The following is a 22701-nucleotide window of genomic DNA, read 5'->3' on the forward strand; positions in this document are numbered from 1 at the left end:
TTCATCGGCGAGAAACGCTTATTACAGAAAATTTAGACTAAACGAAGGTTCCACCGAGATTCGAACTCGGATCGCTGGATTCAGAGTCCAGAGTGCTAACCGTTACACCATGGAACCAGACAGGAGAATGGGACTCGTAAATACACTTAGCAGTGTTCTGACGTACTTCAGACACTTCCTACTTGCATTTTTTAACCTAATTGACACGATCGAGCATTATAAAACTTAATCTGGGCAATGTTTGCACTTGCAGCCGATGACTGCATTTCCTGTGCGTCTATATGGCAGCGCTGAGTAGCAGTGTGTGGAAACGAAAGACAGGGACGGACGTAAAGCAATCAGTACGAATAAGAAAGTATGCAGAGCCTCTGGTAGCTCAGTTGGTAGAGCGGTGGACTGTAGTGGAGGATTCACAGTTATCCATAGGTCGCTGGTTCAAATCCGGCCCAGAGGACTGTTTTTCTAATCTCAGGAGCAAAGAGGCTCCAGAGCATGCCCACTCGGTCAGAACCTCCCTATGTTTTAAACCTATTTTAAAGGAAATTCATTTGCTCAGCTTCTAGTAGCTAGTTGATAATCATGGGATTCTTAGCCTTCGTAGGATAATGATATTTCTTCGAATTATAGTAAAATTGCTTGCTCTTACAGGCATTACTCGTTTAATGTGCTATATAGGTCACATAGTCGTACCAATATTCAGCCGTTTCATAGACATCTCGTTTTTAATACAAACGTAGAAACTACACCCCTGAGCCTATCGCTGCTACTTCATCGGCGAGAAACGCTTATTACAGAAAATTTAGACTAAACGAAGGTTCCACCGAGATTCGAACTCGGATCGCTGGATTCAGAGTCCAGAGTGCTAACCGTTACACCATGGAACCAGACAGGAGAATGGGACTCGTAAATACACTTAGCAGTGTTCTGACGTACTTCAGACACTTCCTACTTGCATTTTTTAACCTAATTGACACGATCGAGCATTATAAAACTTAATCTGGGCAATGTTTGCACTTGCAGCCGATGACTGCATTTCCTGTGCGTCTATATGGCAGCGCTGAGTAGCAGTGTGTGGAAACGAAAGACAGGGACGGACGTAAAGCAATCAGTACGAATAAGAAAGTATGCAGAGCCTCTGGTAGCTCAGTTGGTAGAGCGGTGGACTGTAGTGGAGGATTCACAGTTATCCATAGGTCGCTGGTTCAAATCCGGCCCAGAGGACTGTTTTTCTAATCTCAGGAGCAAAGAGGCTCCAGAGCATGCCCACTCGGTCAGAACCTCCCTATGTTTTAAACCTATTTTAAAGGAAATTCATTTGCTCAGCTTCTAGTAGCTAGTTGATAATCATGGGATTCTTAGCCTTCGTAGGATAATGATATTTCTTCGAATTATAGTAAAATTGCTTGCTCTTACAGGCATTACTCGTTTAATGTGCTATATAGGTCACATAGTCGTACCAATATTCAGCCGTTTCATAGACATCTCGTTTTTAATACAAACGTAGAAACTACACCCCTGAGCCTATCGCTGCTACTTCATCGGCGAGAAACGCTTATTACAGAAAATTTAGACTAAACGAAGGTTCCACCGAGATTCGAACTCGGATCGCTGGATTCAGAGTCCAGAGTGCTAACCGTTACACCATGGAACCAGACAGGAGAATGGGACTCGTAAATACACTTAGCAGTGTTCTGACGTACTTCAGACACTTCCTACTTGCATTTTTTAACCTAATTGACACGATCGAGCATTATAAAACTTAATCTGGGCAATGTTTGCACTTGCAGCCGATGACTGCATTTCCTGTGCGTCTATATGGCAGCGCTGAGTAGCAGTGTGTGGAAACGAAAGACAGGGACGGACGTAAAGCAATCAGTACGAATAAGAAAGTATGCAGAGCCTCTGGTAGCTCAGTTGGTAGAGCGGTGGACTGTAGTGGAGGATTCACAGTTATCCATAGGTCGCTGGTTCAAATCCGGCCCAGAGGACTGTTTTTCTAATCTCAGGAGCAAAGAGGCTCCAGAGCATGCCCACTCGGTCAGAACCTCCCTATGTTTTAAACCTATTTTAAAGGAAATTCATTTGCTCAGCTTCTAGTAGCTAGTTGATAATCATGGGATTCTTAGCCTTCGTAGGATAATGATATTTCTTCGAATTATAGTAAAATTGCTTGCTCTTACAGGCATTACTCGTTTAATGTGCTATATAGGTCACATAGTCGTACCAATATTCAGCCGTTTCATAGACATCTCGTTTTTAATACAAACGTAGAAACTACACCCCTGAGCCTATCGCTGCTACTTCATCGGCGAGAAACGCTTATTACAGAAAATTTAGACTAAACGAAGGTTCCACCGAGATTCGAACTCGGATCGCTGGATTCAGAGTCCAGAGTGCTAACCGTTACACCATGGAACCAGACAGGAGAATGGGACTCGTAAATACACTTAGCAGTGTTCTGACGTACTTCAGACACTTCCTACTTGCATTTTTTAACCTAATTGACACGATCGAGCATTATAAAACTTAATCTGGGCAATGTTTGCACTTGCAGCCGATGACTGCATTTCCTGTGCGTCTATATGGCAGCGCTGAGTAGCAGTGTGTGGAAACGAAAGACAGGGACGGACGTAAAGCAATCAGTACGAATAAGAAAGTATGCAGAGCCTCTGGTAGCTCAGTTGGTAGAGCGGTGGACTGTAGTGGAGGATTCACAGTTATCCATAGGTCGCTGGTTCAAATCCGGCCCAGAGGACTGTTTTTCTAATCTCAGGAGCAAAGAGGCTCCAGAGCATGCCCACTCGGTCAGAACCTCCCTATGTTTTAAACCTATTTTAAAGGAAATTCATTTGCTCAGCTTCTAGTAGCTAGTTGATAATCATGGGATTCTTAGCCTTCGTAGGATAATGATATTTCTTCGAATTATAGTAAAATTGCTTGCTCTTACAGGCATTACTCGTTTAATGTGCTATATAGGTCACATAGTCGTACCAATATTCAGCCGTTTCATAGACATCTCGTTTTTAATACAAACGTAGAAACTACACCCCTGAGCCTATCGCTGCTACTTCATCGGCGAGAAACGCTTATTACAGAAAATTTAGACTAAACGAAGGTTCCACCGAGATTCGAACTCGGATCGCTGGATTCAGAGTCCAGAGTGCTAACCGTTACACCATGGAACCAGACAGGAGAATGGGACTCGTAAATACACTTAGCAGTGTTCTGACGTACTTCAGACACTTCCTACTTGCATTTTTTAACCTAATTGACACGATCGAGCATTATAAAACTTAATCTGGGCAATGTTTGCACTTGCAGCCGATGACTGCATTTCCTGTGCGTCTATATGGCAGCGCTGAGTAGCAGTGTGTGGAAACGAAAGACAGGGACGGACGTAAAGCAATCAGTACGAATAAGAAAGTATGCAGAGCCTCTGGTAGCTCAGTTGGTAGAGCGGTGGACTGTAGTGGAGGATTCACAGTTATCCATAGGTCGCTGGTTCAAATCCGGCCCAGAGGACTGTTTTTCTAATCTCAGGAGCAAAGAGGCTCCAGAGCATGCCCACTCGGTCAGAACCTCCCTATGTTTTAAACCTATTTTAAAGGAAATTCATTTGCTCAGCTTCTAGTAGCTAGTTGATAATCATGGGATTCTTAGCCTTCGTAGGATAATGATATTTCTTCGAATTATAGTAAAATTGCTTGCTCTTACAGGCATTACTCGTTTAATGTGCTATATAGGTCACATAGTCGTACCAATATTCAGCCGTTTCATAGACATCTCGTTTTTAATACAAACGTAGAAACTACACCCCTGAGCCTATCGCTGCTACTTCATCGGCGAGAAACGCTTATTACAGAAAATTTAGACTAAACGAAGGTTCCACCGAGATTCGAACTCGGATCGCTGGATTCAGAGTCCAGAGTGCTAACCGTTACACCATGGAACCAGACAGGAGAATGGGACTCGTAAATACACTTAGCAGTGTTCTGACGTACTTCAGACACTTCCTACTTGCATTTTTTAACCTAATTGACACGATCGAGCATTATAAAACTTAATCTGGGCAATGTTTGCACTTGCAGCCGATGACTGCATTTCCTGTGCGTCTATATGGCAGCGCTGAGTAGCAGTGTGTGGAAACGAAAGACAGGGACGGACGTAAAGCAATCAGTACGAATAAGAAAGTATGCAGAGCCTCTGGTAGCTCAGTTGGTAGAGCGGTGGACTGTAGTGGAGGATTCACAGTTATCCATAGGTCGCTGGTTCAAATCCGGCCCAGAGGACTGTTTTTCTAATCTCAGGAGCAAAGAGGCTCCAGAGCATGCCCACTCGGTCAGAACCTCCCTATGTTTTAAACCTATTTTAAAGGAAATTCATTTGCTCAGCTTCTAGTAGCTAGTTGATAATCATGGGATTCTTAGCCTTCGTAGGATAATGATATTTCTTCGAATTATAGTAAAATTGCTTGCTCTTACAGGCATTACTCGTTTAATGTGCTATATAGGTCACATAGTCGTACCAATATTCAGCCGTTTCATAGACATCTCGTTTTTAATACAAACGTAGAAACTACACCCCTGAGCCTATCGCTGCTACTTCATCGGCGAGAAACGCTTATTACAGAAAATTTAGACTAAACGAAGGTTCCACCGAGATTCGAACTCGGATCGCTGGATTCAGAGTCCAGAGTGCTAACCGTTACACCATGGAACCAGACAGGAGAATGGGACTCGTAAATACACTTAGCAGTGTTCTGACGTACTTCAGACACTTCCTACTTGCATTTTTTAACCTAATTGACACGATCGAGCATTATAAAACTTAATCTGGGCAATGTTTGCACTTGCAGCCGATGACTGCATTTCCTGTGCGTCTATATGGCAGCGCTGAGTAGCAGTGTGTGGAAACGAAAGACAGGGACGGACGTAAAGCAATCAGTACGAATAAGAAAGTATGCAGAGCCTCTGGTAGCTCAGTTGGTAGAGCGGTGGACTGTAGTGGAGGATTCACAGTTATCCATAGGTCGCTGGTTCAAATCCGGCCCAGAGGACTGTTTTTCTAATCTCAGGAGCAAAGAGGCTCCAGAGCATGCCCACTCGGTCAGAACCTCCCTATGTTTTAAACCTATTTTAAAGGAAATTCATTTGCTCAGCTTCTAGTAGCTAGTTGATAATCATGGGATTCTTAGCCTTCGTAGGATAATGATATTTCTTCGAATTATAGTAAAATTGCTTGCTCTTACAGGCATTACTCGTTTAATGTGCTATATAGGTCACATAGTCGTACCAATATTCAGCCGTTTCATAGACATCTCGTTTTTAATACAAACGTAGAAACTACACCCCTGAGCCTATCGCTGCTACTTCATCGGCGAGAAACGCTTATTACAGAAAATTTAGACTAAACGAAGGTTCCACCGAGATTCGAACTCGGATCGCTGGATTCAGAGTCCAGAGTGCTAACCGTTACACCATGGAACCAGACAGGAGAATGGGACTCGTAAATACACTTAGCAGTGTTCTGACGTACTTCAGACACTTCCTACTTGCATTTTTTAACCTAATTGACACGATCGAGCATTATAAAACTTAATCTGGGCAATGTTTGCACTTGCAGCCGATGACTGCATTTCCTGTGCGTCTATATGGCAGCGCTGAGTAGCAGTGTGTGGAAACGAAAGACAGGGACGGACGTAAAGCAATCAGTACGAATAAGAAAGTATGCAGAGCCTCTGGTAGCTCAGTTGGTAGAGCGGTGGACTGTAGTGGAGGATTCACAGTTATCCATAGGTCGCTGGTTCAAATCCGGCCCAGAGGACTGTTTTTCTAATCTCAGGAGCAAAGAGGCTCCAGAGCATGCCCACTCGGTCAGAACCTCCCTATGTTTTAAACCTATTTTAAAGGAAATTCATTTGCTCAGCTTCTAGTAGCTAGTTGATAATCATGGGATTCTTAGCCTTCGTAGGATAATGATATTTCTTCGAATTATAGTAAAATTGCTTGCTCTTACAGGCATTACTCGTTTAATGTGCTATATAGGTCACATAGTCGTACCAATATTCAGCCGTTTCATAGACATCTCGTTTTTAATACAAACGTAGAAACTACACCCCTGAGCCTATCGCTGCTACTTCATCGGCGAGAAACGCTTATTACAGAAAATTTAGACTAAACGAAGGTTCCACCGAGATTCGAACTCGGATCGCTGGATTCAGAGTCCAGAGTGCTAACCGTTACACCATGGAACCAGACAGGAGAATGGGACTCGTAAATACACTTAGCAGTGTTCTGACGTACTTCAGACACTTCCTACTTGCATTTTTTAACCTAATTGACACGATCGAGCATTATAAAACTTAATCTGGGCAATGTTTGCACTTGCAGCCGATGACTGCATTTCCTGTGCGTCTATATGGCAGCGCTGAGTAGCAGTGTGTGGAAACGAAAGACAGGGACGGACGTAAAGCAATCAGTACGAATAAGAAAGTATGCAGAGCCTCTGGTAGCTCAGTTGGTAGAGCGGTGGACTGTAGTGGAGGATTCACAGTTATCCATAGGTCGCTGGTTCAAATCCGGCCCAGAGGACTGTTTTTCTAATCTCAGGAGCAAAGAGGCTCCAGAGCATGCCCACTCGGTCAGAACCTCCCTATGTTTTAAACCTATTTTAAAGGAAATTCATTTGCTCAGCTTCTAGTAGCTAGTTGATAATCATGGGATTCTTAGCCTTCGTAGGATAATGATATTTCTTCGAATTATAGTAAAATTGCTTGCTCTTACAGGCATTACTCGTTTAATGTGCTATATAGGTCACATAGTCGTACCAATATTCAGCCGTTTCATAGACATCTCGTTTTTAATACAAACGTAGAAACTACACCCCTGAGCCTATCGCTGCTACTTCATCGGCGAGAAACGCTTATTACAGAAAATTTAGACTAAACGAAGGTTCCACCGAGATTCGAACTCGGATCGCTGGATTCAGAGTCCAGAGTGCTAACCGTTACACCATGGAACCAGACAGGAGAATGGGACTCGTAAATACACTTAGCAGTGTTCTGACGTACTTCAGACACTTCCTACTTGCATTTTTTAACCTAATTGACACGATCGAGCATTATAAAACTTAATCTGGGCAATGTTTGCACTTGCAGCCGATGACTGCATTTCCTGTGCGTCTATATGGCAGCGCTGAGTAGCAGTGTGTGGAAACGAAAGACAGGGACGGACGTAAAGCAATCAGTACGAATAAGAAAGTATGCAGAGCCTCTGGTAGCTCAGTTGGTAGAGCGGTGGACTGTAGTGGAGGATTCACAGTTATCCATAGGTCGCTGGTTCAAATCCGGCCCAGAGGACTGTTTTTCTAATCTCAGGAGCAAAGAGGCTCCAGAGCATGCCCACTCGGTCAGAACCTCCCTATGTTTTAAACCTATTTTAAAGGAAATTCATTTGCTCAGCTTCTAGTAGCTAGTTGATAATCATGGGATTCTTAGCCTTCGTAGGATAATGATATTTCTTCGAATTATAGTAAAATTGCTTGCTCTTACAGGCATTACTCGTTTAATGTGCTATATAGGTCACATAGTCGTACCAATATTCAGCCGTTTCATAGACATCTCGTTTTTAATACAAACGTAGAAACTACACCCCTGAGCCTATCGCTGCTACTTCATCGGCGAGAAACGCTTATTACAGAAAATTTAGACTAAACGAAGGTTCCACCGAGATTCGAACTCGGATCGCTGGATTCAGAGTCCAGAGTGCTAACCGTTACACCATGGAACCAGACAGGAGAATGGGACTCGTAAATACACTTAGCAGTGTTCTGACGTACTTCAGACACTTCCTACTTGCATTTTTTAACCTAATTGACACGATCGAGCATTATAAAACTTAATCTGGGCAATGTTTGCACTTGCAGCCGATGACTGCATTTCCTGTGCGTCTATATGGCAGCGCTGAGTAGCAGTGTGTGGAAACGAAAGACAGGGACGGACGTAAAGCAATCAGTACGAATAAGAAAGTATGCAGAGCCTCTGGTAGCTCAGTTGGTAGAGCGGTGGACTGTAGTGGAGGATTCACAGTTATCCATAGGTCGCTGGTTCAAATCCGGCCCAGAGGACTGTTTTTCTAATCTCAGGAGCAAAGAGGCTCCAGAGCATGCCCACTCGGTCAGAACCTCCCTATGTTTTAAACCTATTTTAAAGGAAATTCATTTGCTCAGCTTCTAGTAGCTAGTTGATAATCATGGGATTCTTAGCCTTCGTAGGATAATGATATTTCTTCGAATTATAGTAAAATTGCTTGCTCTTACAGGCATTACTCGTTTAATGTGCTATATAGGTCACATAGTCGTACCAATATTCAGCCGTTTCATAGACATCTCGTTTTTAATACAAACGTAGAAACTACACCCCTGAGCCTATCGCTGCTACTTCATCGGCGAGAAACGCTTATTACAGAAAATTTAGACTAAACGAAGGTTCCACCGAGATTCGAACTCGGATCGCTGGATTCAGAGTCCAGAGTGCTAACCGTTACACCATGGAACCAGACAGGAGAATGGGACTCGTAAATACACTTAGCAGTGTTCTGACGTACTTCAGACACTTCCTACTTGCATTTTTTAACCTAATTGACACGATCGAGCATTATAAAACTTAATCTGGGCAATGTTTGCACTTGCAGCCGATGACTGCATTTCCTGTGCGTCTATATGGCAGCGCTGAGTAGCAGTGTGTGGAAACGAAAGACAGGGACGGACGTAAAGCAATCAGTACGAATAAGAAAGTATGCAGAGCCTCTGGTAGCTCAGTTGGTAGAGCGGTGGACTGTAGTGGAGGATTCACAGTTATCCATAGGTCGCTGGTTCAAATCCGGCCCAGAGGACTGTTTTTCTAATCTCAGGAGCAAAGAGGCTCCAGAGCATGCCCACTCGGTCAGAACCTCCCTATGTTTTAAACCTATTTTAAAGGAAATTCATTTGCTCAGCTTCTAGTAGCTAGTTGATAATCATGGGATTCTTAGCCTTCGTAGGATAATGATATTTCTTCGAATTATAGTAAAATTGCTTGCTCTTACAGGCATTACTCGTTTAATGTGCTATATAGGTCACATAGTCGTACCAATATTCAGCCGTTTCATAGACATCTCGTTTTTAATACAAACGTAGAAACTACACCCCTGAGCCTATCGCTGCTACTTCATCGGCGAGAAACGCTTATTACAGAAAATTTAGACTAAACGAAGGTTCCACCGAGATTCGAACTCGGATCGCTGGATTCAGAGTCCAGAGTGCTAACCGTTACACCATGGAACCAGACAGGAGAATGGGACTCGTAAATACACTTAGCAGTGTTCTGACGTACTTCAGACACTTCCTACTTGCATTTTTTAACCTAATTGACACGATCGAGCATTATAAAACTTAATCTGGGCAATGTTTGCACTTGCAGCCGATGACTGCATTTCCTGTGCGTCTATATGGCAGCGCTGAGTAGCAGTGTGTGGAAACGAAAGACAGGGACGGACGTAAAGCAATCAGTACGAATAAGAAAGTATGCAGAGCCTCTGGTAGCTCAGTTGGTAGAGCGGTGGACTGTAGTGGAGGATTCACAGTTATCCATAGGTCGCTGGTTCAAATCCGGCCCAGAGGACTGTTTTTCTAATCTCAGGAGCAAAGAGGCTCCAGAGCATGCCCACTCGGTCAGAACCTCCCTATGTTTTAAACCTATTTTAAAGGAAATTCATTTGCTCAGCTTCTAGTAGCTAGTTGATAATCATGGGATTCTTAGCCTTCGTAGGATAATGATATTTCTTCGAATTATAGTAAAATTGCTTGCTCTTACAGGCATTACTCGTTTAATGTGCTATATAGGTCACATAGTCGTACCAATATTCAGCCGTTTCATAGACATCTCGTTTTTAATACAAACGTAGAAACTACACCCCTGAGCCTATCGCTGCTACTTCATCGGCGAGAAACGCTTATTACAGAAAATTTAGACTAAACGAAGGTTCCACCGAGATTCGAACTCGGATCGCTGGATTCAGAGTCCAGAGTGCTAACCGTTACACCATGGAACCAGACAGGAGAATGGGACTCGTAAATACACTTAGCAGTGTTCTGACGTACTTCAGACACTTCCTACTTGCATTTTTTAACCTAATTGACACGATCGAGCATTATAAAACTTAATCTGGGCAATGTTTGCACTTGCAGCCGATGACTGCATTTCCTGTGCGTCTATATGGCAGCGCTGAGTAGCAGTGTGTGGAAACGAAAGACAGGGACGGACGTAAAGCAATCAGTACGAATAAGAAAGTATGCAGAGCCTCTGGTAGCTCAGTTGGTAGAGCGGTGGACTGTAGTGGAGGATTCACAGTTATCCATAGGTCGCTGGTTCAAATCCGGCCCAGAGGACTGTTTTTCTAATCTCAGGAGCAAAGAGGCTCCAGAGCATGCCCACTCGGTCAGAACCTCCCTATGTTTTAAACCTATTTTAAAGGAAATTCATTTGCTCAGCTTCTAGTAGCTAGTTGATAATCATGGGATTCTTAGCCTTCGTAGGATAATGATATTTCTTCGAATTATAGTAAAATTGCTTGCTCTTACAGGCATTACTCGTTTAATGTGCTATATAGGTCACATAGTCGTACCAATATTCAGCCGTTTCATAGACATCTCGTTTTTAATACAAACGTAGAAACTACACCCCTGAGCCTATCGCTGCTACTTCATCGGCGAGAAACGCTTATTACAGAAAATTTAGACTAAACGAAGGTTCCACCGAGATTCGAACTCGGATCGCTGGATTCAGAGTCCAGAGTGCTAACCGTTACACCATGGAACCAGACAGGAGAATGGGACTCGTAAATACACTTAGCAGTGTTCTGACGTACTTCAGACACTTCCTACTTGCATTTTTTAACCTAATTGACACGATCGAGCATTATAAAACTTAATCTGGGCAATGTTTGCACTTGCAGCCGATGACTGCATTTCCTGTGCGTCTATATGGCAGCGCTGAGTAGCAGTGTGTGGAAACGAAAGACAGGGACGGACGTAAAGCAATCAGTACGAATAAGAATGTATGCAGAGCCTCTGGTAGCTCAGTTGGTAGAGCGGTGGACTGTAGTGGAGGATTCACAGTTATCCATAGGTCGCTGGTTCAAATCCGGCCCAGAGGACTGTTTTTCTAATCTCAGGAGCAAAGAGGCTCCAGAGCATGCCCACTCGGTCAGAACCTCCCTATGTTTTAAACCTATTTTAAAGGAAATTCATTTGCTCAGCTTCTAGTAGCTAGTTGATAATCATGGGATTCTTAGCCTTCGTAGGATAATGATATTTCTTCGAATTATAGTAAAATTGCTTGCTCTTACAGGCATTACTCGTTTAATGTGCTATATAGGTCACATAGTCGTACCAATATTCAGCCGTTTCATAGACATCTCGTTTTTAATACAAACGTAGAAACTACACCCCTGAGCCTATCGCTGCTACTTCATCGGCGAGAAACGCTTATTACAGAAAATTTAGACTAAACGAAGGTTCCACCGAGATTCGAACTCGGATCGCTGGATTCAGAGTCCAGAGTGCTAACCGTTACACCATGGAACCAGACAGGAGAATGGGACTCGTAAATACACTTAGCAGTGTTCTGACGTACTTCAGACACTTCCTACTTGCATTTTTTAACCTAATTGACACGATCGAGCATTATAAAACTTAATCTGGGCAATGTTTGCACTTGCAGCCGATGACTGCATTTCCTGTGCGTCTATATGGCAGCGCTGAGTAGCAGTGTGTGGAAACGAAAGACAGGGACGGACGTAAAGCAATCAGTACGAATAAGAAAGTATGCAGAGCCTCTGGTAGCTCAGTTGGTAGAGCGGTGGACTGTAGTGGAGGATTCACAGTTATCCATAGGTCGCTGGTTCAAATCCGGCCCAGAGGACTGTTTTTCTAATCTCAGGAGCAAAGAGGCTCCAGAGCATGCCCACTCGGTCAGAACCTCCCTATGTTTTAAACCTATTTTAAAGGAAATTCATTTGCTCAGCTTCTAGTAGCTAGTTGATAATCATGGGATTCTTAGCCTTCGTAGGATAATGATATTTCTTCGAATTATAGTAAAATTGCTTGCTCTTACAGGCATTACTCGTTTAATGTGCTATATAGGTCACATAGTCGTACCAATATTCAGCCGTTTCATAGACATCTCGTTTTTAATACAAACGTAGAAACTACACCCCTGAGCCTATCGCTGCTACTTCATCGGCGAGAAACGCTTATTACAGAAAATTTAGACTAAACGAAGGTTCCACCGAGATTCGAACTCGGATCGCTGGATTCAGAGTCCAGAGTGCTAACCGTTACACCATGGAACCAGACAGGAGAATGGGACTCGTAAATACACTTAGCAGTGTTCTGACGTACTTCAGACACTTCCTACTTGCATTTTTTAACCTAATTGACACGATCGAGCATTATAAAACTTAATCTGGGCAATGTTTGCACTTGCAGCCGATGACTGCATTTCCTGTGCGTCTATATGGCAGCGCTGAGTAGCAGTGTGTGGAAACGAAAGACAGGGACGGACGTAAAGCAATCAGTACGAATAAGAAAGTATGCAGAGCCTCTGGTAGCTCAGTTGGTAGAGCGGTGGACTGTAGTGGAGGATTCACAGTTATCCATAGGTCGCTGGTTCAAATCCGGCCCAGAGGACTGTTTTTCTAATCTCAGGAGCAAAGAGGCTGCAGAGCATGCCCACTCGGTCAGAACCTCCCTATGTTTTAAACCTATTTTAAAGGAAATTCATTTGCTCAGCTTCTAGTAGCTAGTTGATAATCATGGGATTCTTAGCCTTCGTAGGATAATGATATTTCTTCGAATTATAGTAAAATTGCTTGCTCTTACAGGCATTACTCGTTTAATGTGCTATATAGGTCACATAGTCGTACCAATATTCAGCCGTTTCATAGACATCTCGTTTTTAATACAAACGTAGAAACTACACCCCTGAGCCTATCGCTGCTACTTCATCGGCGAGAAACGCTTATTACAGAAAATTTAGACTAAACGAAGGTTCCACCGAGATTCGAACTCGGATCGCTGGATTCAGAGTCCAGAGTGCTAACCGTTACACCATGGAACCAGACAGGAGAATGGGACTCGTAAATACACTTAGCAGTGTTCTGACGTACTTCAGACACTTCCTACTTGCATTTTTTAACCTAATTGACACGATCGAGCATTATAAAACTTAATCTGGGCAATGTTTGCACTTGCAGCCGATGACTGCATTTCCTGTGCGTCTATATGGCAGCGCTGAGTAGCAGTGTGTGGAAACGAAAGACAGGGACGGACGTAAAGCAATCAGTACGAATAAGAATGTATGCAGAGCCTCTGGTAGCTCAGTTGGTAGAGCGGTGGACTGTAGTGGAGGATTCACAGTTATCCATAGGTCGCTGGTTCAAATCCGGCCCAGAGGACTGTTTTTCTAATCTCAGGAGCAAAGAGGCTCCAGAGCATGCCCACTCGGTCAGAACCTCCCTATGTTTTAAACCTATTTTAAAGGAAATTCATTTGCTCAGCTTCTAGTAGCTAGTTGATAATCATGGGATTCTTAGCCTTCGTAGGATAATGATATTTCTTCGAATTATAGTAAAATTGCTTGCTCTTACAGGCATTACTCGTTTAATGTGCTATATAGGTCACATAGTCGTACCAATATTCAGCCGTTTCATAGACATCTCGTTTTTAATACAAACGTAGAAACTACACCCCTGAGCCTATCGCTGCTACTTCATCGGCGAGAAACGCTTATTACAGAAAATTTAGACTAAACGAAGGTTCCACCGAGATTCGAACTCGGATCGCTGGATTCAGAGTCCAGAGTGCTAACCGTTACACCATGGAACCAGACAGGAGAATGGGACTCGTAAATACACTTAGCAGTGTTCTGACGTACTTCAGACACTTCCTACTTGCATTTTTTAACCTAATTGACACGATCGAGCATTATAAAACTTAATCTGGGCAATGTTTGCACTTGCAGCCGATGACTGCATTTCCTGTGCGTCTATATGGCAGCGCTGAGTAGCAGTGTGTGGAAACGAAAGACAGGGACGGACGTAAAGCAATCAGTACGAATAAGAATGTATGCAGAGCCTCTGGTAGCTCAGTTGGTAGAGCGGTGGACTGTAGTGGAGGATTCACAGTTATCCATAGGTCGCTGGTTCAAATCCGGCCCAGAGGACTGTTTTTCTAATCTCAGGAGCAAAGAGGCTCCAGAGCATGCCCACTCGGTCAGAACCTCCCTATGTTTTAAACCTATTTTAAAGGAAATTCATTTGCTCAGCTTCTAGTAGCTAGTTGATAATCATGGGATTCTTAGCCTTCGTAGGATAATGATATTTCTTCGAATTATAGTAAAATTGCTTGCTCTTACAGGCATTACTCGTTTAATGTGCTATATAGGTCACATAGTCGTACCAATATTCAGCCGTTTCATAGACATCTCGTTTTTAATACAAACGTAGAAACTACACCCCTGAGCCTATCGCTGCTACTTCATCGGCGAGAAACGCTTATTACAGAAAATTTAGACTAAACGAAGGTTCCACCGAGATTCGAACTCGGATCGCTGGATTCAGAGTCCAGAGTGCTAACCGTTACACCATGGAACCAGACAGGAGAATGGGACTCGTAAATACACTTAGCAGTGTTCTGACGTACTTCAGACACTTCCTACTTGCATTTTTTAACCTAATTGACACGATCGAGCATTATAAAACTTAATCTGGGCAATGTTTGCACTTGCAGCCGATGACTGCATTTCCTGTGCGTCTATATGGCAGCGCTGAGTAGCAGTGTGTGGAAACGAAAGACAGGGACGGACGTAAAGCAATCAGTACGAATAAGAAAGTATGCAGAGCCTCTGGTAGCTCAGTTGGTAGAGCGGTGGACTGTAGTGGAGGATTCACAGTTATCCATAGGTCGCTGGTTCAAATCCGGCCCAGAGGACTGTTTTTCTAATCTCAGGAGCAAAGAGGCTCCAGAGCATGCCCACTCGGTCAGAACCTCCCTATGTTTTAAACCTATTTTAAAGGAAATTCATTTGCTCAGCTTCTAGTAGCTAGTTGATAATCATGGGATTCTTAGCCTTCGTAGGATAATGATATTTCTTCGAATTATAGTAAAATTGCTTGCTCTTACAGGCATTACTCGTTTAATGTGCTATATAGGTCACATAGTCGTACCAATATTCAGCCGTTTCATAGACATCTCGTTTTTAATACAAACGTAGAAACTACACCCCTGAGCCTATCGCTGCTACTTCATCGGCGAGAAACGCTTATTACAGAAAATTTAGACTAAACGAAGGTTCCACCGAGATTCGAACTCGGATCGCTGGATTCAGAGTCCAGAGTGCTAACCGTTACACCATGGAACCAGACAGGAGAATGGGACTCGTAAATACACTTAGCAGTGTTCTGACGTACTTCAGACACTTCCTACTTGCATTTTTTAACCTAATTGACACGATCGAGCATTATAAAACTTAATCTGGGCAATGTTTGCACTTGCAGCCGATGACTGCATTTCCTGTGCGTCTATATGGCAGCGCTGAGTAGCAGTGTGTGGAAACGAAAGACAGGGACGGACGTAAAGCAATCAGTACGAATAAGAATGTATGCAGAGCCTCTGGTAGCTCAGTTGGTAGAGCGGTGGACTGTAGTGGAGGATTCACAGTTATCCATAGGTCGCTGGTTCAAATCCGGCCCAGAGGACTGTTTTTCTAATCTCAGGAGCAAAGAGGCTCCAGAGCATGCCCACTCGGTCAGAACCTCCCTATGTTTTAAACCTATTTTAAAGGAAATTCATTTGCTCAGCTTCTAGTAGCTAGTTGATAATCATGGGATTCTTAGCCTTCGTAGGATAATGATATTTCTTCGAATTATAGTAAAATTGCTTGCTCTTACAGGCATTACTCGTTTAATGTGCTATATAGGTCACATAGTCGTACCAATATTCAGCCGTTTCATAGACATCTCGTTTTTAATACAAACGTAGAAACTACACCCCTGAGCCTATCGCTGCTACTTCATCGGCGAGAAACGCTTATTACAGAAAATTTAGACTAAACGAAGGTTCCACCGAGATTCGAACTCGGATCGCTGGATTCAGAGTCCAGAGTGCTAACCGTTACACCATGGAACCAGACAGGAGAATGGGACTCGTAAATACACTTAGCAGTGTTCTGACGTACTTCAGACACTTCCTACTTGCATTTTTTAACCTAATTGACACGATCGAGCATTATAAAACTTAATCTGGGCAATGTTTGCACTTGCAGCCGATGACTGCATTTCCTGTGCGTCTATATGGCAGCGCTGAGTAGCAGTGTGTGGAAACGAAAGACAGGGACGGACGTAAAGCAATCAGTACGAATAAGAAAGTATGCAGAGCCTCTGGTAGCTCAGTTGGTAGAGCGGTGGACTGTAGTGGAGGATTCACAGTTATCCATAGGTCGCTGGTTCAAATCCGGCCCAGAGGACTGTTTTTCTAATCTCAGGAGCAAAGAGGCTCCAGAGCATGCCCACTCGGTCAGAACCTCCCTATGTTTTAAACCTATTTTAAAGGAAATTCATTTGCTCAGCTTCTAGTAGCTAGTTGATAATCATGGGATTCTTAGCCTTCGTAGGATAATGATATTTCTTCGAATTATAGTAAAATTGCTTGCTCTTACAGGCATTACTCGTTTAATGTGCTATATAGGTCACATAGTCGTACCAATATTCAGCCGTTTCATAGACATCTCGTTTTTAATACAAACGTAGAAACTACACCCCTGAGCCTATCGCTGCTACTTCATCGGCGAGAAACGCTTATTACAGAAAATTTAGACTAAACGAAGGTTCCACCGAGATTCGAACTCGGATCGCTGGATTCAGAGTCCAGAGTGCTAACCGTTACACCATGGAACCAGACAGGAGAATGGGACTCGTAAATACACTTAGCAGTGTTCTGACGTACTTCAGACACTTCCTACTTGCATTTTTTAACCTAATTGACACGATCGAGCATTATAAAACTTAATCTGGGCAATGTTTGCACTTGCAGCCGATGACTGCATTTCCTGTGCGTCTATATGGCAGCGCTGAGTAGCAGTGTGTGGAAACGAAAGACAGGGACGGACGTAAAGCAATCAGTACGAATAAGAATGTATGCAGAGCCTCTGGTAGCTCAGTTGGTAGAGCGGTGGACTGTAGTGGAGGATTCACAGTTATCCATAGGTCGCTGGTTCAAATCCGGCCCAGAGGACTGTTTTTCTAATCTCAGGAGCAAAGAGGCTCCAGAGCATGCCCACTCGGTCAGAACCTCCCTATGTTTTAAACCTATTTTAAAGGAAATTCATTTGCTCAGCTTCTAGTAGCTAGTTGATAATCATGGGATTCTTAGCCTTCGTAGGATAATGATATTTCTTCGAATTATAGTAAAATTGCTTGCTCTTACAGGCATTACTCGTTTAATGTGCTATATAGGTCACATAGTCGTACCAATATTCAGCCGTTTCATAGACATCTCGTTTTTAATACAAACGTAGAAACTACACCCCTGAGCCTATCGCTGCTACTTCATCGGCGAGAAACGCTTATTACAGAAAATTTAGACTAAACGAAGGTTCCACCGAGATTCGAACTCGGATCGCTGGATTCAGAGTCCAGAGTGCTAACCGTTACACCATGGAACCAGACAGGAGAATGGGACTCGTAAATACACTTAGCAGTGTTCTGACGTACTTCAGACACTTCCTACTTGCATTTTTTAACCTAATTGACACGATCGAGCATTATAAAACTTAATCTGGGCAATGTTTGCACTTGCAGCCGATGACTGCATTTCCTGTGCGTCTATATGGCAGCGCTGAGTAGCAGTGTGTGGAAACGAAAGACAGGGACGGACGTAAAGCAATCAGTACGAATAAGAAAGTATGCAGAGCCTCTGGTAGCTCAGTTGGTAGAGCGGTGGACTGTAGTGGAGGATTCACAGTTATCCATAGGTCGCTGGTTCAAATCCGGCCCAGAGGACTGTTTTTCTAATCTCAGGAGCAAAGAGGCTCCAGAGCATGCCCACTCGGTCAGAACCTCCCTATGTTTTAAACCTATTTTAAAGGAAATTCATTTGCTCAGCTTCTAGTAGCTAGTTGATAATCATGGGATTCTTAGCCTTCGTAGGATAATGATATTTCTTCGAATTATAGTAAAATTGCTTGCTCTTACAGGCATTACTCGTTTAATGTGCTATATAGGTCACATAGTCGTACCAATATTCAGCCGTTTCATAGACATCTCGTTTTTAATACAAACGTAGAAACTACACCCCTGAGCCTATCGCTGCTACTTCATCGGCGAGAAACGCTTATTACAGAAAATTTAGACTAAACGAAGGTTCCACCGAGATTCGAACTCGGATCGCTGGATTCAGAGTCCAGAGTGCTAACCGTTACACCATGGAACCAGACAGGAGAATGGGACTCGTAAATACACTTAGCAGTGTTCTGACGTACTTCAGACACTTCCTACTTGCATTTTTTAACCTAATTGACACGATCGAGCATTATAAAACTTAATCTGGGCAATGTTTGCACTTGCAGCCGATGACTGCATTTCCTGTGCGTCTATATGGCAGCGCTGAGTAGCAGTGTGTGGAAACGAAAGACAGGGACGGACGTAAAGCAATCAGTACGAATAAGAAAGTATGCAGAGCCTCTGGTAGCTCAGTTGGTAGAGCGGTGGACTGTAGTGGAGGATTCACAGTTATCCATAGGTCGCTGGTTCAAATCCGGCCCAGAGGACTGTTTTTCTAATCTCAGGAGCAAAGAGGCTCCAGAGCATGCCCACTCGGTCAGAACCTCCCTATGTTTTAAACCTATTTTAAAGGAAATTCATTTGCTCAGCTTCTAGTAGCTAGTTGATAATCATGGGATTCTTAGCCTTCGTAGGATAATGATATTTCTTCGAATTATAGTAAAATTGCTTGCTCTTACAGGCATTACTCGTTTAATGTGCTATATAGGTCACATAGTCGTACCAATATTCAGCCGTTTCATAGACATCTCGTTTTTAATACAAACGTAGAAACTACACCCCTGAGCCTATCGCTGCTACTTCATCGGCGAGAAACGCTTATTACAGAAAATTTAGACTAAACGAAGGTTCCACCGAGATTCGAACTCGGATCGCTGGATTCAGAGTCCAGAGTGCTAACCGTTACACCATGGAACCAGACAGGAGAATGGGACTCGTAAATACACTTAGCAGTGTTCTGACGTACTTCAGACACTTCCTACTTGCATTTTTTAACCTAATTGACACGATCGAGCATTATAAAACTTAATCTGGGCAATGTTTGCACTTGCAGCCGATGACTGCATTTCCTGTGCGTCTATATGGCAGCGCTGAGTAGCAGTGTGTGGAAACGAAAGACAGGGACGGACGTAAAGCAATCAGTACGAATAAGAATGTATGCAGAGCCTCTGGTAGCTCAGTTGGTAGAGCGGTGGACTGTAGTGGAGGATTCACAGTTATCCATAGGTCGCTGGTTCAAATCCGGCCCAGAGGACTGTTTTTCTAATCTCAGGAGCAAAGAGGCTCCAGAGCATGCCCACTCGGTCAGAACCTCCCTATGTTTTAAACCTATTTTAAAGGAAATTCATTTGCTCAGCTTCTAGTAGCTAGTTGATAATCATGGGATTCTTAGCCTTCGTAGGATAATGATATTTCTTCGAATTATAGTAAAATTGCTTGCTCTTACAGGCATTACTCGTTTAATGTGCTATATAGGTCACATAGTCGTACCAATATTCAGCCGTTTCATAGACATCTCGTTTTTAATACAAACGTAGAAACTACACCCCTGAGCCTATCGCTGCTACTTCATCGGCGAGAAACGCTTATTACAGAAAATTTAGACTAAACGAAGGTTCCACCGAGATTCGAACTCGGATCGCTGGATTCAGAGTCCAGAGTGCTAACCGTTACACCATGGAACCAGACAGGAGAATGGGACTCGTAAATACACTTAGCAGTGTTCTGACGTACTTCAGACACTTCCTACTTGCATTTTTTAACCTAATTGACACGATCGAGCATTATAAAACTTAATCTGGGCAATGTTTGCACTTGCAGCCGATGACTGCATTTCCTGTGCGTCTATATGGCAGCGCTGAGTAGCAGTGTGTGGAAACGAAAGACAGGGACGGACGTAAAGCAATCAGTACGAATAAGAAAGTATGCAGAGCCTCTGGTAGCTCAGTTGGTAGAGCGGTGGACTGTAGTGGAGGATTCACAGTTATCCATAGGTCGCTGGTTCAAATCCGGCCCAGAGGACTGTTTTTCTAATCTCAGGAGCAAAGAGGCTCCAGAGCATGCCCACTCGGTCAGAACCTCCCTATGTTTTAAACCTATTTTAAAGGAAATTCATTTGCTCAGCTTCTAGTAGCTAGTTGATAATCATGGGATTCTTAGCCTTCGTAGGATAATGATATTTCTTCGAATTATAGTAAAATTGCTTGCTCTTACAGGCATTACTCGTTTAATGTGCTATATAGGTCACATAGTCGTACCAATATTCAGCCGTTTCATAGACATCTCGTTTTTAATACAAACGTAGAAACTACACCCCTGAGCCTATCGCTGCTACTTCATCGGCGAGAAACGCTTATTACAGAAAATTTAGACTAAACGAAGGTTCCACCGAGATTCGAACTCGGATCGCTGGATTCAGAGTCCAGAGTGCTAACCGTTACACCATGGAACCAGACAGGAGAATGGGACTCGTAAATACACTTAGCAGTGTTCTGACGTACTTCAGACACTTCCTACTTGCATTTTTTAACCTAATTGACACGATCGAGCATTATAAAACTTAATCTGGGCAATGTTTGCACTTGCAGCCGATGACTGCATTTCCTGTGCGTCTATATGGCAGCGCTGAGTAGCAGTGTGTGGAAACGAAAGACAGGGACGGACGTAAAGCAATCAGTACGAATAAGAATGTATGCAGAGCCTCTGGTAGCTCAGTTGGTAGAGCGGTGGACTGTAGTGGAGGATTCACAGTTATCCATAGGTCGCTGGTTCAAATCCGGCCCAGAGGACTGTTTTTCTAATCTCAGGAGCAAAGAGGCTCCAGAGCATGCCCACTCGGTCAGAACCTCCCTATGTTTTAAACCTATTTTAAAGGAAATTCATTTGCTCAGCTTCTAGTAGCTAGTTGATAATCATGGGATTCTTAGCCTTCGTAGGATAATGATATTTCTTCGAATTATAGTAAAATTGCTTGCTCTTACAGGCATTACTCGTTTAATGTGCTATATAGGTCACATAGTCGTACCAATATTCAGCCGTTTCATAGACATCTCGTTTTTAATACAAACGTAGAAACTACACCCCTGAGCCTATCGCTGCTACTTCATCGGCGAGAAACGCTTATTACAGAAAATTTAGACTAAACGAAGGTTCCACCGAGATTCGAACTCGGATCGCTGGATTCAGAGTCCAGAGTGCTAACCGTTACACCATGGAACCAGACAGGAGAATGGGACTCGTAAATACACTTAGCAGTGTTCTGACGTACTTCAGACACTTCCTACTTGCATTTTTTAACCTAATTGACACGATCGAGCATTATAAAACTTAATCTGGGCAATGTTTGCACTTGCAGCCGATGACTGCATTTCCTGTGCGTCTATATGGCAGCGCTGAGTAGCAGTGTGTGGAAACGAAAGACAGGGACGGACGTAAAGCAATCAGTACGAATAAGAAAGTATGCAGAGCCTCTGGTAGCTCAGTTGGTAGAGCGGTGGACTGTAGTGGAGGATTCACAGTTATCCATAGGTCGCTGGTTCAAATCCGGCCCAGAGGACTGTTTTTCTAATCTCAGGAGCAAAGAGGCTCCAGAGCATGCCCACTCGGTCAGAACCTCCCTATGTTTTAAACCTATTTTAAAGGAAATTCATTTGCTCAGCTTCTAGTAGCTAGTTGATAATCATGGGATTCTTAGCCTTCGTAGGATAATGATATTTCTTCGAATTATAGTAAAATTGCTTGCTCTTACAGGCATTACTCGTTTAATGTGCTATATAGGTCACATAGTCGTACCAATATTCAGCCGTTTCATAGACATCTCGTTTTTAATACAAACGTAGAAACTACACCCCTGAGCCTATCGCTGCTACTTCATCGGCGAGAAACGCTTATTACAGAAAATTTAGACTAAACGAAGGTTCCACCGAGATTCGAACTCGGATCGCTGGATTCAGAGTCCAGAGTGCTAACCGTTACACCATGGAACCAGACAGGAGAATGGGACTCGTAAATACACTTAGCAGTGTTCTGACGTACTTCAGACACTTCCTACTTGCATTTTTTAACCTAATTGACACGATCGAGCATTATAAAACTTAATCTGGGCAATGTTTGCACTTGCAGCCGATGACTGCATTTCCTGTGCGTCTATATGGCAGCGCTGAGTAGCAGTGTGTGGAAACGAAAGACAGGGACGGACGTAAAGCAATCAGTACGAATAAGAAAGTATGCAGAGCCTCTGGTAGCTCAGTTGGTAGAGCGGTGGACTGTAGTGGAGGATTCACAGTTATCCATAGGTCGCTGGTTCAAATCCGGCCCAGAGGACTGT

General features: G+C 43.3%; 60 non-coding genes across 60 annotated transcripts; 30 read left to right on the forward strand and 30 right to left on the reverse strand.

Annotated features, from left to right (window-relative positions):
* Positions 1–45: 45 nt before the first annotated feature.
* Trnaq-cug (transfer RNA glutamine (anticodon CUG)) lies at positions 46–117 on the reverse strand. Its single transcript has one exon. It is a non-coding gene; the product is annotated as a tRNA-Gln (tRNA).
* Positions 118–365: 248 nt separating this feature from the next.
* Positions 366–454, forward strand: Trnay-gua (transfer RNA tyrosine (anticodon GUA)). Its single transcript is given in 2 exon segments — positions 366–402; positions 419–454. It is a non-coding gene; the product is annotated as a tRNA-Tyr (tRNA).
* A 358-nt stretch (positions 455–812) lies between these two features.
* Positions 813–884, reverse strand: Trnaq-cug (transfer RNA glutamine (anticodon CUG)). The gene has a single exon. It is a non-coding gene; the product is annotated as a tRNA-Gln (tRNA).
* A 248-nt stretch (positions 885–1132) lies between these two features.
* On the forward strand, positions 1133–1221 carry Trnay-gua (transfer RNA tyrosine (anticodon GUA)). Its single transcript is given in 2 exon segments — positions 1133–1169; positions 1186–1221. It is a non-coding gene; the product is annotated as a tRNA-Tyr (tRNA).
* Positions 1222–1579: 358 nt separating this feature from the next.
* Trnaq-cug (transfer RNA glutamine (anticodon CUG)) lies at positions 1580–1651 on the reverse strand. The gene has a single exon. It is a non-coding gene; the product is annotated as a tRNA-Gln (tRNA).
* Positions 1652–1899: 248 nt separating this feature from the next.
* Positions 1900–1988, forward strand: Trnay-gua (transfer RNA tyrosine (anticodon GUA)). The gene is given in 2 exon segments: positions 1900–1936; positions 1953–1988. It is a non-coding gene; the product is annotated as a tRNA-Tyr (tRNA).
* A 358-nt stretch (positions 1989–2346) lies between these two features.
* Trnaq-cug (transfer RNA glutamine (anticodon CUG)) lies at positions 2347–2418 on the reverse strand. Its single transcript has one exon. It is a non-coding gene; the product is annotated as a tRNA-Gln (tRNA).
* Positions 2419–2666: 248 nt separating this feature from the next.
* On the forward strand, positions 2667–2755 carry Trnay-gua (transfer RNA tyrosine (anticodon GUA)). The gene is given in 2 exon segments: positions 2667–2703; positions 2720–2755. It is a non-coding gene; the product is annotated as a tRNA-Tyr (tRNA).
* Positions 2756–3113: 358 nt separating this feature from the next.
* On the reverse strand, positions 3114–3185 carry Trnaq-cug (transfer RNA glutamine (anticodon CUG)). Its single transcript has one exon. It is a non-coding gene; the product is annotated as a tRNA-Gln (tRNA).
* A 248-nt stretch (positions 3186–3433) lies between these two features.
* On the forward strand, positions 3434–3522 carry Trnay-gua (transfer RNA tyrosine (anticodon GUA)). Its single transcript is given in 2 exon segments — positions 3434–3470; positions 3487–3522. It is a non-coding gene; the product is annotated as a tRNA-Tyr (tRNA).
* Positions 3523–3880: 358 nt separating this feature from the next.
* On the reverse strand, positions 3881–3952 carry Trnaq-cug (transfer RNA glutamine (anticodon CUG)). The gene has a single exon. It is a non-coding gene; the product is annotated as a tRNA-Gln (tRNA).
* Positions 3953–4200: 248 nt separating this feature from the next.
* Positions 4201–4289, forward strand: Trnay-gua (transfer RNA tyrosine (anticodon GUA)). Its single transcript is given in 2 exon segments — positions 4201–4237; positions 4254–4289. It is a non-coding gene; the product is annotated as a tRNA-Tyr (tRNA).
* A 358-nt stretch (positions 4290–4647) lies between these two features.
* On the reverse strand, positions 4648–4719 carry Trnaq-cug (transfer RNA glutamine (anticodon CUG)). Its single transcript has one exon. It is a non-coding gene; the product is annotated as a tRNA-Gln (tRNA).
* Positions 4720–4967: 248 nt separating this feature from the next.
* Trnay-gua (transfer RNA tyrosine (anticodon GUA)) lies at positions 4968–5056 on the forward strand. Its single transcript is given in 2 exon segments — positions 4968–5004; positions 5021–5056. It is a non-coding gene; the product is annotated as a tRNA-Tyr (tRNA).
* Positions 5057–5414: 358 nt separating this feature from the next.
* Trnaq-cug (transfer RNA glutamine (anticodon CUG)) lies at positions 5415–5486 on the reverse strand. Its single transcript has one exon. It is a non-coding gene; the product is annotated as a tRNA-Gln (tRNA).
* Positions 5487–5734: 248 nt separating this feature from the next.
* Positions 5735–5823, forward strand: Trnay-gua (transfer RNA tyrosine (anticodon GUA)). Its single transcript is given in 2 exon segments — positions 5735–5771; positions 5788–5823. It is a non-coding gene; the product is annotated as a tRNA-Tyr (tRNA).
* Positions 5824–6181: 358 nt separating this feature from the next.
* Trnaq-cug (transfer RNA glutamine (anticodon CUG)) lies at positions 6182–6253 on the reverse strand. Its single transcript has one exon. It is a non-coding gene; the product is annotated as a tRNA-Gln (tRNA).
* Positions 6254–6501: 248 nt separating this feature from the next.
* On the forward strand, positions 6502–6590 carry Trnay-gua (transfer RNA tyrosine (anticodon GUA)). The gene is given in 2 exon segments: positions 6502–6538; positions 6555–6590. It is a non-coding gene; the product is annotated as a tRNA-Tyr (tRNA).
* A 358-nt stretch (positions 6591–6948) lies between these two features.
* Trnaq-cug (transfer RNA glutamine (anticodon CUG)) lies at positions 6949–7020 on the reverse strand. The gene has a single exon. It is a non-coding gene; the product is annotated as a tRNA-Gln (tRNA).
* A 248-nt stretch (positions 7021–7268) lies between these two features.
* Trnay-gua (transfer RNA tyrosine (anticodon GUA)) lies at positions 7269–7357 on the forward strand. The gene is given in 2 exon segments: positions 7269–7305; positions 7322–7357. It is a non-coding gene; the product is annotated as a tRNA-Tyr (tRNA).
* A 358-nt stretch (positions 7358–7715) lies between these two features.
* On the reverse strand, positions 7716–7787 carry Trnaq-cug (transfer RNA glutamine (anticodon CUG)). The gene has a single exon. It is a non-coding gene; the product is annotated as a tRNA-Gln (tRNA).
* A 248-nt stretch (positions 7788–8035) lies between these two features.
* Trnay-gua (transfer RNA tyrosine (anticodon GUA)) lies at positions 8036–8124 on the forward strand. The gene is given in 2 exon segments: positions 8036–8072; positions 8089–8124. It is a non-coding gene; the product is annotated as a tRNA-Tyr (tRNA).
* A 358-nt stretch (positions 8125–8482) lies between these two features.
* Trnaq-cug (transfer RNA glutamine (anticodon CUG)) lies at positions 8483–8554 on the reverse strand. The gene has a single exon. It is a non-coding gene; the product is annotated as a tRNA-Gln (tRNA).
* A 248-nt stretch (positions 8555–8802) lies between these two features.
* Trnay-gua (transfer RNA tyrosine (anticodon GUA)) lies at positions 8803–8891 on the forward strand. The gene is given in 2 exon segments: positions 8803–8839; positions 8856–8891. It is a non-coding gene; the product is annotated as a tRNA-Tyr (tRNA).
* Positions 8892–9249: 358 nt separating this feature from the next.
* Positions 9250–9321, reverse strand: Trnaq-cug (transfer RNA glutamine (anticodon CUG)). The gene has a single exon. It is a non-coding gene; the product is annotated as a tRNA-Gln (tRNA).
* Positions 9322–9569: 248 nt separating this feature from the next.
* On the forward strand, positions 9570–9658 carry Trnay-gua (transfer RNA tyrosine (anticodon GUA)). Its single transcript is given in 2 exon segments — positions 9570–9606; positions 9623–9658. It is a non-coding gene; the product is annotated as a tRNA-Tyr (tRNA).
* Positions 9659–10016: 358 nt separating this feature from the next.
* Positions 10017–10088, reverse strand: Trnaq-cug (transfer RNA glutamine (anticodon CUG)). The gene has a single exon. It is a non-coding gene; the product is annotated as a tRNA-Gln (tRNA).
* Positions 10089–10336: 248 nt separating this feature from the next.
* Positions 10337–10425, forward strand: Trnay-gua (transfer RNA tyrosine (anticodon GUA)). The gene is given in 2 exon segments: positions 10337–10373; positions 10390–10425. It is a non-coding gene; the product is annotated as a tRNA-Tyr (tRNA).
* A 358-nt stretch (positions 10426–10783) lies between these two features.
* Positions 10784–10855, reverse strand: Trnaq-cug (transfer RNA glutamine (anticodon CUG)). Its single transcript has one exon. It is a non-coding gene; the product is annotated as a tRNA-Gln (tRNA).
* A 248-nt stretch (positions 10856–11103) lies between these two features.
* On the forward strand, positions 11104–11192 carry Trnay-gua (transfer RNA tyrosine (anticodon GUA)). Its single transcript is given in 2 exon segments — positions 11104–11140; positions 11157–11192. It is a non-coding gene; the product is annotated as a tRNA-Tyr (tRNA).
* Positions 11193–11550: 358 nt separating this feature from the next.
* Positions 11551–11622, reverse strand: Trnaq-cug (transfer RNA glutamine (anticodon CUG)). Its single transcript has one exon. It is a non-coding gene; the product is annotated as a tRNA-Gln (tRNA).
* Positions 11623–11870: 248 nt separating this feature from the next.
* On the forward strand, positions 11871–11959 carry Trnay-gua (transfer RNA tyrosine (anticodon GUA)). The gene is given in 2 exon segments: positions 11871–11907; positions 11924–11959. It is a non-coding gene; the product is annotated as a tRNA-Tyr (tRNA).
* A 358-nt stretch (positions 11960–12317) lies between these two features.
* Positions 12318–12389, reverse strand: Trnaq-cug (transfer RNA glutamine (anticodon CUG)). Its single transcript has one exon. It is a non-coding gene; the product is annotated as a tRNA-Gln (tRNA).
* Positions 12390–12637: 248 nt separating this feature from the next.
* On the forward strand, positions 12638–12726 carry Trnay-gua (transfer RNA tyrosine (anticodon GUA)). The gene is given in 2 exon segments: positions 12638–12674; positions 12691–12726. It is a non-coding gene; the product is annotated as a tRNA-Tyr (tRNA).
* Positions 12727–13084: 358 nt separating this feature from the next.
* On the reverse strand, positions 13085–13156 carry Trnaq-cug (transfer RNA glutamine (anticodon CUG)). Its single transcript has one exon. It is a non-coding gene; the product is annotated as a tRNA-Gln (tRNA).
* A 248-nt stretch (positions 13157–13404) lies between these two features.
* On the forward strand, positions 13405–13493 carry Trnay-gua (transfer RNA tyrosine (anticodon GUA)). Its single transcript is given in 2 exon segments — positions 13405–13441; positions 13458–13493. It is a non-coding gene; the product is annotated as a tRNA-Tyr (tRNA).
* A 358-nt stretch (positions 13494–13851) lies between these two features.
* Trnaq-cug (transfer RNA glutamine (anticodon CUG)) lies at positions 13852–13923 on the reverse strand. Its single transcript has one exon. It is a non-coding gene; the product is annotated as a tRNA-Gln (tRNA).
* Positions 13924–14171: 248 nt separating this feature from the next.
* On the forward strand, positions 14172–14260 carry Trnay-gua (transfer RNA tyrosine (anticodon GUA)). The gene is given in 2 exon segments: positions 14172–14208; positions 14225–14260. It is a non-coding gene; the product is annotated as a tRNA-Tyr (tRNA).
* Positions 14261–14618: 358 nt separating this feature from the next.
* Positions 14619–14690, reverse strand: Trnaq-cug (transfer RNA glutamine (anticodon CUG)). The gene has a single exon. It is a non-coding gene; the product is annotated as a tRNA-Gln (tRNA).
* Positions 14691–14938: 248 nt separating this feature from the next.
* Positions 14939–15027, forward strand: Trnay-gua (transfer RNA tyrosine (anticodon GUA)). The gene is given in 2 exon segments: positions 14939–14975; positions 14992–15027. It is a non-coding gene; the product is annotated as a tRNA-Tyr (tRNA).
* Positions 15028–15385: 358 nt separating this feature from the next.
* Trnaq-cug (transfer RNA glutamine (anticodon CUG)) lies at positions 15386–15457 on the reverse strand. The gene has a single exon. It is a non-coding gene; the product is annotated as a tRNA-Gln (tRNA).
* A 248-nt stretch (positions 15458–15705) lies between these two features.
* Trnay-gua (transfer RNA tyrosine (anticodon GUA)) lies at positions 15706–15794 on the forward strand. The gene is given in 2 exon segments: positions 15706–15742; positions 15759–15794. It is a non-coding gene; the product is annotated as a tRNA-Tyr (tRNA).
* Positions 15795–16152: 358 nt separating this feature from the next.
* On the reverse strand, positions 16153–16224 carry Trnaq-cug (transfer RNA glutamine (anticodon CUG)). The gene has a single exon. It is a non-coding gene; the product is annotated as a tRNA-Gln (tRNA).
* A 248-nt stretch (positions 16225–16472) lies between these two features.
* On the forward strand, positions 16473–16561 carry Trnay-gua (transfer RNA tyrosine (anticodon GUA)). Its single transcript is given in 2 exon segments — positions 16473–16509; positions 16526–16561. It is a non-coding gene; the product is annotated as a tRNA-Tyr (tRNA).
* Positions 16562–16919: 358 nt separating this feature from the next.
* On the reverse strand, positions 16920–16991 carry Trnaq-cug (transfer RNA glutamine (anticodon CUG)). The gene has a single exon. It is a non-coding gene; the product is annotated as a tRNA-Gln (tRNA).
* A 248-nt stretch (positions 16992–17239) lies between these two features.
* On the forward strand, positions 17240–17328 carry Trnay-gua (transfer RNA tyrosine (anticodon GUA)). Its single transcript is given in 2 exon segments — positions 17240–17276; positions 17293–17328. It is a non-coding gene; the product is annotated as a tRNA-Tyr (tRNA).
* Positions 17329–17686: 358 nt separating this feature from the next.
* Positions 17687–17758, reverse strand: Trnaq-cug (transfer RNA glutamine (anticodon CUG)). The gene has a single exon. It is a non-coding gene; the product is annotated as a tRNA-Gln (tRNA).
* A 248-nt stretch (positions 17759–18006) lies between these two features.
* On the forward strand, positions 18007–18095 carry Trnay-gua (transfer RNA tyrosine (anticodon GUA)). Its single transcript is given in 2 exon segments — positions 18007–18043; positions 18060–18095. It is a non-coding gene; the product is annotated as a tRNA-Tyr (tRNA).
* Positions 18096–18453: 358 nt separating this feature from the next.
* Positions 18454–18525, reverse strand: Trnaq-cug (transfer RNA glutamine (anticodon CUG)). Its single transcript has one exon. It is a non-coding gene; the product is annotated as a tRNA-Gln (tRNA).
* A 248-nt stretch (positions 18526–18773) lies between these two features.
* On the forward strand, positions 18774–18862 carry Trnay-gua (transfer RNA tyrosine (anticodon GUA)). Its single transcript is given in 2 exon segments — positions 18774–18810; positions 18827–18862. It is a non-coding gene; the product is annotated as a tRNA-Tyr (tRNA).
* Positions 18863–19220: 358 nt separating this feature from the next.
* Positions 19221–19292, reverse strand: Trnaq-cug (transfer RNA glutamine (anticodon CUG)). Its single transcript has one exon. It is a non-coding gene; the product is annotated as a tRNA-Gln (tRNA).
* A 248-nt stretch (positions 19293–19540) lies between these two features.
* Positions 19541–19629, forward strand: Trnay-gua (transfer RNA tyrosine (anticodon GUA)). The gene is given in 2 exon segments: positions 19541–19577; positions 19594–19629. It is a non-coding gene; the product is annotated as a tRNA-Tyr (tRNA).
* A 358-nt stretch (positions 19630–19987) lies between these two features.
* Trnaq-cug (transfer RNA glutamine (anticodon CUG)) lies at positions 19988–20059 on the reverse strand. Its single transcript has one exon. It is a non-coding gene; the product is annotated as a tRNA-Gln (tRNA).
* A 248-nt stretch (positions 20060–20307) lies between these two features.
* On the forward strand, positions 20308–20396 carry Trnay-gua (transfer RNA tyrosine (anticodon GUA)). The gene is given in 2 exon segments: positions 20308–20344; positions 20361–20396. It is a non-coding gene; the product is annotated as a tRNA-Tyr (tRNA).
* Positions 20397–20754: 358 nt separating this feature from the next.
* On the reverse strand, positions 20755–20826 carry Trnaq-cug (transfer RNA glutamine (anticodon CUG)). Its single transcript has one exon. It is a non-coding gene; the product is annotated as a tRNA-Gln (tRNA).
* Positions 20827–21074: 248 nt separating this feature from the next.
* On the forward strand, positions 21075–21163 carry Trnay-gua (transfer RNA tyrosine (anticodon GUA)). Its single transcript is given in 2 exon segments — positions 21075–21111; positions 21128–21163. It is a non-coding gene; the product is annotated as a tRNA-Tyr (tRNA).
* A 358-nt stretch (positions 21164–21521) lies between these two features.
* Trnaq-cug (transfer RNA glutamine (anticodon CUG)) lies at positions 21522–21593 on the reverse strand. The gene has a single exon. It is a non-coding gene; the product is annotated as a tRNA-Gln (tRNA).
* A 248-nt stretch (positions 21594–21841) lies between these two features.
* Positions 21842–21930, forward strand: Trnay-gua (transfer RNA tyrosine (anticodon GUA)). The gene is given in 2 exon segments: positions 21842–21878; positions 21895–21930. It is a non-coding gene; the product is annotated as a tRNA-Tyr (tRNA).
* Positions 21931–22288: 358 nt separating this feature from the next.
* Trnaq-cug (transfer RNA glutamine (anticodon CUG)) lies at positions 22289–22360 on the reverse strand. Its single transcript has one exon. It is a non-coding gene; the product is annotated as a tRNA-Gln (tRNA).
* Positions 22361–22608: 248 nt separating this feature from the next.
* Positions 22609–22697, forward strand: Trnay-gua (transfer RNA tyrosine (anticodon GUA)). The gene is given in 2 exon segments: positions 22609–22645; positions 22662–22697. It is a non-coding gene; the product is annotated as a tRNA-Tyr (tRNA).
* The last annotated feature ends 4 nt before the right edge of the window (positions 22698–22701 follow it).

Source organism: Schistocerca serialis, unplaced genomic scaffold, assembly GCF_023864345.2.
Source record: "Schistocerca serialis cubense isolate TAMUIC-IGC-003099 unplaced genomic scaffold, iqSchSeri2.2 HiC_scaffold_506, whole genome shotgun sequence".
Lineage (NCBI taxonomy): Eukaryota > Metazoa > Arthropoda > Insecta > Orthoptera > Acrididae > Schistocerca > Schistocerca serialis.